This window comes from Mastomys coucha, unplaced genomic scaffold (genome assembly GCF_008632895.1).
Source record: "Mastomys coucha isolate ucsf_1 unplaced genomic scaffold, UCSF_Mcou_1 pScaffold2, whole genome shotgun sequence".
NCBI lineage: Eukaryota > Metazoa > Chordata > Mammalia > Rodentia > Muridae > Mastomys > Mastomys coucha.
Window position 1 is genome coordinate 15,682,370 of NW_022196902.1, and position 10,908 is coordinate 15,693,277.

Here is a 10,908-nt window from a genome sequence, read left to right on the forward strand (position 1 = left end):
ATGTAAATAAAGAAAATATCTAAAATAAAAAAAAAAATCTTAAATTCCTTCACAGATGGAGATGAAGGTATCCCCCTTCCCCCAGTTTTCCTTGTTCCTGTGCAGAGACCCTGATTTTTCACTGTTCTCTGGTCTACACTGTGGTCAGAGTGAGGCCAGCTTTCCTCCCAGCTCTTCTGCCGCTGTAGGATCATTATATAAATCATTCCTCCATAGGGCCGAGCTCCTCTCAGGGCCAGAAAGTGGGAGAGGGCGGGGTGGCAGGCATGGGGAAGTGGGAGGCAACAGGGGTTTGTTTTGGTTGTTTTTGTTTGTTTCTTTGTTTTTTGGAGGGGAAACTGGGAATGGAGAAATTTACATGTAAATAAAGAAAATATCTAAAAGAAAAAAAAGATATCACGAAAAGAATAAACTTTCTGCATAGTTACACATACTTACACTTTTAACATTAATCATCATCTAAATGACATCTACATATATTATATAATATATGTGTGTTATATGCAATATAACACATATGGATTTCTATTTTAAAGAGTCATATGGCTTTAAAAGAAATTGCAATAAAGTAATATATTTTTCCAAAAAAAAAAAATCATTCCTCTTCCTCCAGTCCTGTTGCATATCGGGTTTATTTTCTGTTCTTCCTGTTTATTTTATGTTTCTCTGGCTGCATAAGGACCCTCATTCTCCACAGGAGTTTTTCTCTGCAGAGTTAATTCTTTAACACAGGTGAGCTGGTAGTCGTTTGTCTGTTGATGCAATCTTACAAATAAATACCAGGCAAGAACCATAGGACATGATAAATGATGTAATGTTGAGGAAGCTCTTAGAGCTGAAGGTATTGATCCCAATGGAACAGAAACAGTGAGTTACTATCATTACCTTTCTGTCTTTGAGAACCACTGTTCAGGTTAAGATTACAGAGAGGGGATCATCTGTCTGTAAACTTCCCCCATATGTATCCTAATTCATATTGTTATTTTCAAGATCACTGGATTAGCCATGAGTGTAGATAATTTGACATCCAGTCTACTTTATTCTCTGACTGCTTGCACATGTCCAGTTTCAAAGAGCTCACATGTTGTCTGCTAAATATTTTGCATTAAAACGTAAGTCTCCTCAGATTTCTCCTTGTGCTTCTGTGGAAACTCTATAAACTATCAACAGTCTCTCTTGTCTTTGGCTCCCTCAAATAATACTCAGTTAGAATGACATGAGTCCTAATACCAGTCTGAGCTCTAACAGGAGAGACTCTGTACTAAAAATTGTCTATGAAAAGAAGAGTAATCAGGGTTAAGAGAAACCACAAAGGAAACTACTGAATTCCAAGAACAAGCAACTCATGAGGATGGTACTACAGAACAAGTGACCCTGGCCTAAGCACCCTAGCTCCACCCTCTTCTAACCCTGCTGGGACTTCTCATGGGTATCACATAAGACATGATCACAAACACACTTGATTCTCACCAGGGTCCCTGGTGAGAGTTGATTTGATGGAGCAAATAAGGAACTACAAGCTCTCCTGAGCCAAGGTTGCTGATCATTTGGAGGTAATGATGGTCATACCATCTTACCAGTGATTGCTTAATGCCTACTCATTTACCTTCCTTTCCCATAATACCATCTCTAAAAAATTCCAACTCAGTAGTTTCTTTCCAACAAAGGGCATCTTCTCCAGTAAGATATGTCTTATCAATGCTATCAAAATCCATTAACATAATTTTAATAAAGATTTGTTTATTTTTATTTTATGTATAAAGATGTCTGCCCATGTGCAGATCCATGCACCACATGTGTACATGGTGCCCATCAAGACCGAAAGAGGGCATCAGATCCCCTGGAACTGGATTTACAGACAATTGTAAGCCACCATGCAGGTGCTAGAGAACAAATCCTGGTCCTCTGGAAGAGCAGCAAGTAGTCTTAACCACTGAGCCAACTCCCCAGCTCTAATAGGTTTTTTTTTTTTTTTTAGATTTATTTATTATTATATATAAGTACAATGTAGCTGGCTTCAGACACATCAGAAGAGGGCATCAGATCTCATTACGGGTAGTTGTGAGCCACCATGTGGTTGCTGGGATTTGAACTCAGGACCTCTGGAAGAGCAGTCAGTGCTCTTACTCCGCTGAGCCATCTCGCCAGCCCCCTAACATAGTTTTTTTATGCACCAGACTTAGCATGAAATTGTACAGGGTAATTACTATACTCCAAAGAAAAACTCCACCATAGTATCATATGTTTCCCTGAAAACTATCTTTCTAAGTTACTGATTTCTGGACTGGAAAAATCTTTCTTCTTCAGTGGATAGAGTGAGCTATCTTCTAATCAGAGGAGCATCTGAAACTGCCCACAGTTTCACGAATGGGGTTCTCCTCAGCCAGGAGGGGAAAAGGACCTGAAATAAAGGGTTTGAAATGCAAAGAGAAAACTCGAAGCCAAGTTGTGTCCCAGTCAAGGCTCCACTTTACTCAGAATAAGGCAGGGTTTTTATAGTCACAGGAGAAATCGAAACCAAGTGTCTAGATTATACTACAAAGAAAGTTCAGGTGCCAAAGTCCCCAGGTTCAGAAGATCTTCAGGTAACTGGCTGGTGTACTCAGACGGTGGGCGTGCCCAGGCGGCTTCTTCAAAGACTAACCGACTGTTAGCCCCCAAGCAGAGGCTACAGAAGTCCGATGACTGAAGTGAAGAGGGAAGGTAACAAGCATCTTCATCATGGTTCACAGAAATGTCCTTTCTGCCATTCTGGAATGGTGTATGAGTGGCAGCTGATGTCTTGTCATATGTCCTACCTCCCTGGTCACAGAAATTCAGCCAGAAATGAGGAATTAATGCAAGCTTGAGCAGGCACACTACTATCCTCCACCAAGTAGGTCCTTGGTCCAAAAGCACTTAAGAAAGTCTTCACTTTGGATTTTTCAGCTGGAAACAAGGGATACCAATATTAATAAGGCCATGAGTGTGGTGAGCACAGCACAGAATCCTCCACTGTGGCCCTGATGTAAGGCATCACTGGGGAGTCTAGTCTGAAAACTGAAAACAGTTAGTCTGTTGTTCTCAACATCATCTCACCTCTGGAGGAAGTTGGCATACATATATATATTTCTCCTGGTGTGAAGGAATCTTCTCTCTTTCTTGGGACTGGGTGCATGATGTGAAACACAAAGAATCAAGAAAAGGTTTTTAAAAATATTTAATTTCTATAGGAAATCTTATCTTCATTTATTATAACAAAAATTACATTTTTGCAAAGAGAGATGATGCAAGTACTTAACAAGTAATTTAAATATAGGGAGTAAAATGCTGATGAATACAGAGACAAATTAATAACTAAGGGAAGGGCTGGGTGATGGCCCAATGAGAGACTGCTACCTCACATGATGGAGGGCTGGGTGATGGCCCAGTGGTAGGGTAGAGTGATTGTTGCCATCAGGGCCTCCGAAACCCATGACGTCACATAGGTGGGCCTCACAGACCTGTTGCTAAGGCAATATACATACATATATATATATATATATATATATATATATATATATATATATATATATATATATATATATATAATGCCTCTCTCTCTCTCTCCCTCTCTCTCTCTCTCTCTCCCTCTCCTCTTTCCACCACCACCCCATCTCTCTCTCCCAATAAAACCTCTTACATGTGGAACTGTTTGGGCCTAGTGTGTGTTGTGTCCAAACACAAGATGCCATTCTAACACATCAGTGATAGCCCAGTGAGAGAGTGCTGCCTCCCATGCAGTAGTGGGCTAGGGAAATTTTATTCAGTGAAGACAATAGCTGCACAGGTTGTTCCTGTTAAGGAACAACCAGGAGCTGACTCTGAAGTAGAATGAGGGGAAAAAGGAAACTGGAGAGAAGAAGAGGGAGCAGGGACTGGAAGGTCTGGAAGGTTATCATAGGAACTACCTTTTATTAAAAAAAAAGGGGGGGGGAATCCACTGGAGTATTTTAGCAGAGGTATAAAATGGCCAACATTAAGCTGTGGCTGCTGAGAATAAATTTTCAGGGTCAAAAGTGGACAGTGATTAGAGAGCTACCACAGTTTTCCAAGTGAAAAATTATAATAATTCAGATTAGGATGAAAACATACGGGTGAGAAAAACAAAACACTGTGCTTTTACTATACTTAAAGACAAAGATAACAATTTGTGTCTAGAGTCAAATGTAGAGCAAGTGTGAAGGCAGTGACAATGCCCAACAGGATCAAGGAGATGGGAAAGGAAGAGTGAGGAGATAAGGGAGAGCAAGCTACAGCAACTCAAGTGCAAACAATGCCATAGTGCAACCCATTACTTTGCATGCTCACCTAAAACTTAATTCAGAAAAGAGTGGAGGGTGACAAAATGGCTTAGTGGGTGAAGCACTTACCTAGCTCATGATCAGAATTCAATTCCAGACCCTCTAACTTCCACACAAGAATCATAAGCAAAGACATACATCATCTGCATACACTAATAATAATACGCTAATAATAAATACTTTTAATTTAAAAAAAAAAAGGTAAAGAATGGAGTAAGCTAATAAAGGCCAGAGATCTGGTTAAAGAAACTGTTGGCATTCAAGCAGGACTGTCAAATGATCTATGGGTATATACACTTGAAAATGAGGCAAAGTTCTAGAATAGAGGTAACATTTATATCTATATCATTTACATCTAAGGGTTTCCAGATTTCTATATACATAGACATGTGTGTATGCATGATATTGTGAAGGGAATATGCAGAGAGAGGAAATTCAGGGAAGAATGTCCAAGAACTACAGTATTTAGAAAAGAGCAACAGGAGGAATCAGTAATGTGATCAAGGAAGAAGTCAATGAAGCAGAAAAAAAAAATCAAGAAAACAAAGCAACAAACAAACCAAACAGAGAGATGACAGTGTCCTAAAAGACAGTCAAAAAAGTACTCGACTGAAGTAGGAGCAATCGACTGTCCAGTGCAGTTTCTCAAGAGTCAAGAAAGTTGAGAAGCAATGATTGCCCATGCCATTCTGCACCATATAAATCACCAGGGGCCATAGGAAAAGGTGTAAAGAACTTCTGAGAAGGTCACTGTGCTGAAATAACTTCCAGATCAGCTGGAGGCAGAACAAAGCCAGAGCAGTATGAGTGTTCCACGTTCTATACACAGCCTGTGTGCATATGGGATGAGCCAATGAGTCAGAAAAGGGAAGAACAGGCAGAGGAAGTATGAGACTGATGAACAGGACAGGCCTCATTGCTCAAAAAAAAAAAAAAGTCCAGATGGGAAGAAACTGCACACTAAAGAATTAGAGAGGGTCTATACTTTACAGTGATAACTATTTACCTGTGCAAGGGAAGGGATGTGTGCATGCCAAGGTGCATGTGGAAGTCAGAGGACAACTTGCAGAGGCCAGTTCTCTCCTTCCAGCATGTGAGTCCCAGGCATGGAACTCAGGCCGTCAGTCTTAGTGGTGGCGCCAAGCCATCCTGCCAGCCTTCATTTTGTTTTTTCAATAGTTACAAAGGCAAAAACCCTACAGAAATACTAAGTAAAGCATTGTGCTATGCAGGGTGTATGTAGTGTTCTGTGTAATGCTGAGCAGAGCACCAGAGCTCTCGGTGGCCGTAGTCAGCCTTTAACAAGCATGTGAGCTCCAGGGGCACAAAGCCACAGTTAAGCGCTGAAGCCAAGAGCGGGGATCTGAACAGGCACAAACTCTCATGAGGTAGAACAGTTCCCCAGAATCTTCCTAAACAATCTTTAGAGCAGATTCTATGGACCCCTCAGGACTAGAACCCTAATAAAGTCCATGCCTATGAACGCTATTTATAAACCTTTTCTGAGAAGGTTACACAAATATACCGTCTCAAGCACTGTGTAAATAATAGTTGTAACTTACCCCTCTGGGGCTATCTGAGTTTTAACAGATCTGAAAACTGTCTTTATATAGGCTATGTTTTGTCAAATAAAATATAACCCAATGATATTATTTTAAGATATCATATATACATACATACATACATACATACATACATACACATCCGCTACAATAATTCCATATCATCAGGATAACCACTACCATTTATGCCTCAGATACTGGACCAAGTAACATGCTAACATCCCAGCTACGTCTCACAGAACGTTATAAGACAACTATTATCTTCACCATCTTAAGTAAAATCTTTGGGTTCCTAGAAACTAAACTCTGTTATCTCACAATGATGAAATGGTAAAAACAGGACTTGTGGCTTTGATTTTAAAGCTAGTGTGTGCCACAAGCAGCTAGACAGACAGACATACAACACATAGATATTTTGAATACATTCCCCTCTCCGAGGTACCACGTTTCAAATGGATTGATGCAAACAATGTAAGAATCTCCTGAGAACTGATTTGAAGCCCTGGGATGAGCCCTACAAATATACCAAGAACCTTTTATGCAATTGGCCAACTTAGAAGTCCATGGAAACTGTGACCAGAGCCTTTGTCCCAGTTAATTGCTGAGGAGACCTGGCATATGTAGCAGGCACAGTGAAGTAATAGTTTTTAAGATCATATATGCCCCCACACTATTTATAGAGCCCAGAATAAACCTCTGACTGCATTATTAAACATCTATGGTTTACATTTATTCAAGCTTACACTTGACTCATTATTTCTTGTATATTAACCCTGTGACACCAAGTAATACATTCTAAGCCCACTTTTAGGACTTTAGTGAACCCATAAATGTTGAATGTATGTATGTGATAGCTTCCGCTTTTGATGGAAAATGAATTTACATATTAATAAAATGTTCTGTCTAGTATACAATCAAATGTATGTCATTATAAAGGGTTGCTTTCTCAAAATAGGATTTTAAAAAGCAATCATTTCCCAGATCAAATTATAAGTAGACATGAGGAAATTAAAGTGCAAATGTTAATTTAAATGAGTAAAATAAATTCATCTTTTAAAGGTAACATTTGAAGACATATTATTGAAATAGGACTTGTAGCTGGGGTATAGCTTGATGGTAGAGGACTTGCCTAATACATGTGTCTTAGGGTCTTACTGCTATGAAGAGATGCTATGATCAAGACAACTTTTATGAAGGACAACATTTAATTGGGCTGGCTTACAGGTTTAGAGGTTCAGCCCATTATCATCATGGTAGGAAGCATGGCAGCATCCAGGAAGGCATGGCACAGGAGGAGCTGAGAGTTCTACATCTTGTTCTGAATGCAAACAGAAGACTGTCTCCCATGTGGCTAGAAGAAGAGTCTCAAAGTCTACCCCTACAGTGACACACTTCTTCCAACAAGGCCACACCTAGTCTAATAAGGGCACACCTCCTAATAAGGGTACCACTCCCTGAGCCAAGCATTTTCAAACCACCACAACATGCTAGGTGGTCTTCTAATAACAGACTTTGGTTAGTTAGTTAGTTAGTTAGTTAGTTAAAAGGAGACGGCACTAGCAGAGGTGAGTTTCTCCTTCCACTGTGTGTCCCAGGGATCAAACTTAGGTCTTCAGACATGATGGCCATCATTAAACATGGAGTCTCATCCAGCAACTGGTCAAACTTAATAACATAAGCTAAGAAAGGTTACAAAATCTCTGCACATAATACATATGTGCTTACTTACACATGCAATTAAAGTATTTCCATGGATATATAGAATAATGGTTCTCAAACTTTCTATCCCTACAATCCTTTAATTAATTCAGTTTCTCATGTGGTGACCCCCAAGCTTCAATGTATTTAGTTACTACTTCATAACTGTAATTTTGCTAGTGTTATGAATTGTAATTTAAATCTCTGGTACACAGGATGTGTGATATTGGGATTACAACTCACAGGTTGATACTGAGTGATGTTGAGTATGGATGTATATATACATGTTGACACCACAAAAAGAGGTACAAACAGCCTGTTAAAACAAGGTCAGTAACTTCCTAGCCTATTGCTGTTTCCTGGCACTAACTGTTAACACAAATGTGCATCAATCCTTCACACTGTATTTCCACATCTACTTACGTGATATCCAGATCCTTACTAATCATAATAATATCTCCTAAAACTTCTGAGAAGAAGTAAAGACCAACATCTTTTATTCTTAGAAAATTACTAGGCTAGAGAGATGGCTCAGTGGTTAAGAGCACTGACTGATCTTCCAGGGGTCCTGAATTCAAATCCCAGCAAGCACATGGTGGCTTACAACTATTTGTAATGAGATCAGATGCCCTCTTCTGGTGTGTCCAAAGACAACTACAGTGTACTTAGATATAATAATAAATAAATCTTTAAGAAAAAAAAAAAGAAAATTACCAGTCCATAAAAACAGAGATCAAAACTCCCACCGCTATAGAGCCATGCACAGCTTTCCAAATCTCATAAAAAGTTCAGCATCTGACCCATTTCATATTACCCTGGAAAATACACAGAAAAATACGTGCAGCGTTTAGAGGCATTGAGCAATCCCACTTTGTGTTGACTTTCTACATTTCCTACACAGGAATACAGGGCAGTCCTCTGCTCCACACACCTACTGTGGTGACTCCAGTCATCCTCCACCTCCCACCCCGACCCTGCCCAGTGCCTTTTCAAAGGAGGTGGAAAGGTTTGGGGTTTTTTTTTTGTTTTTGTTTGTTTGTTTGTTTGTTTTTGTTTTTTGGTTTTTTGAGACAGGGTATCTCTGTGTAGCACTGGCTTTCCTGGAACTCTGTAGAGGATGGAAACTTTTTTAACTGCTGAAGCAATGCTGCCACCTTCTGTTCACTCCATAGAATGGAATAAAGTTATTCTCAAAAGCATTCAATATGACAGTGCCATGATACGTTTGTTTTAAATTTTATATTTTTAAGCTGTAGTTATTCTATAGACATTTTAGAAGCTTTATCTAAACCCAGCAGGACAGACATCATTCAGAACTTGAGGTGGTACCATCTCAGATACCTACCAGGCCTTGGCAACCCCACCCAAAAATCCCTGTTCCCTGCAGTATGCATGGCTTCTTGCTTGAGCCAGTTTTATTTCGTTTCTGCAGACATCCCACATTTCAGGCGTTTCATAAGTCCTGAGGACTCCATCATACTCTGGTCTTACTTTCATAATGTCATGCTTAACCAATAGCCCATGCAGGAACTCCACACTAAGAATATGACCCTGTTACATACACATTGCCTAGTCTCGTTGGTTGTTTTATTTTTCTTTTTTTCTGGGACCTTCTTGATGCAGTCTCATTGATCCCATTAACTTTTGCATTATGAATGCCTACAAAAACAGCACTGTTGTCTTTTCTTCTGAATACTGCTCTGATTCCTAACACGCTGAGATGCAACAGCAGTGCTACAGGCAGATCCTAGTTTGACCACCATGATGGACCATGTCCTTGAAAACCCTGAGTCAAAGTTACCTAAGTTACTTTTGTCAGATATTTCATCACAATGAAGGTAACTAATACAAAAAACAGAGGTGGGGGCATACCAAAAAGTGGGGACATGGCTGTGAGGGATATGCAGATCTGTACATGTTTGAGATGTTTTCAGGAGGAATGAGGGGGAGTTAGGAGGAATGGGCTACACAAAAGCCCTAAAGGAAACACCACAGCCCCCGGATGCTTGACAGGAAGCTACAATTTGAGGACTGCTTGCTAAGTGGTAGTCCTGGTCTATCCTGGGCATCCTCCTGCTTCTTAGTTTTATAAAGGGAGTATTTACTATGTGCTACTGGTTCTGCTGCATTTTACTGGGACTCACAGTTACAAAGATTGTCGAGTGGACCACGCTCACACAACTTTTTTTTTTTTAATTTTCTATTGGTTATTTTATGTACATTTCAAATGTTATCCGCCTTCCCGGTTTCCCCTAGAAAAAACCCCCATCCTACCTCTCACCCCCTGCTTCTATGAGGGTGCTCCCCCATCCACCTACCCACTCCCGGTTCCCCACCTTGGCATTCCCCTACACTGGGGCATCGAGCCTTCACAGGACCAAGGGCCCACTGATGCCTGACAAGGTCATCCTCTGCTACATATGAGGCTGGAGCCTTGGGTCCATCCATGTGTAGTCTTTGGTTGGTGGTTTAGTCCTTGGGAGCTCTATGTGGGTCTGGTTGGTTGATACTATTCTAACAATGGGGTTGCAAATCTCATCAGCTCCTTCAGTCCTTTCTCAAACTCCTCTACTGGGAACCCTGTGCACAGCAGGATGGTTGGCTGCAAGCATCCACATTTGTATTGGTCAGCCTCTGGCAGATCCTCTCAGGAGACAGCTATATCAGGCTCCTGGCAACTTTTAATCCCAGCACTTGAGAGGCAGAGGCAGGTGGATTTCTGAGTTCCAGGCCAGCCTGGTCTACAGAGTGAGTTCCAGGACAGCCAGGGCTACACAGAGAAACCCTGTCTCAAAAAAACAAAACAAAACAAACAAACAAACAAACAGTTGAGTCATAACTGCAGAGTCTGCAATGGGAAAACTTAGACCTAAAACTTTAAGCAAGAACAAGTGTCTTTTCCAAGGAAGAATGGGAATGTCAAAGTTTGATTAGGCTATACAATTACCTGCAGAAAATAACCCAAGCAATAATGACAAGAGAGGCAGGGCAGCCATCCTTGAGAATGTCACTGCCTATAATTCCCGCCTACTTTAGGCTTACTTTAGGTGAAAGCATTAAAGGCCCTCAGATGTAATTGTAAGAATTACTATAATAGTTAATTTAACTGCTTAACATTTGTGTCATTTTGCTTAAAGCTAACTTTGAGAGCATTGCAATAGATATAACCCTCTATCACATGGTTAGTCTTGGATAAATCCTAGGATTATAAGTCCCCTTTCTACTATACTCTCTTCAAAAAACTAACATTAAGCATAGAGCAACATGGTAATTCCTTAGCAAAATGTTATGATAAAAGATGTAACTCCCCTGCCTGATTATCTAGT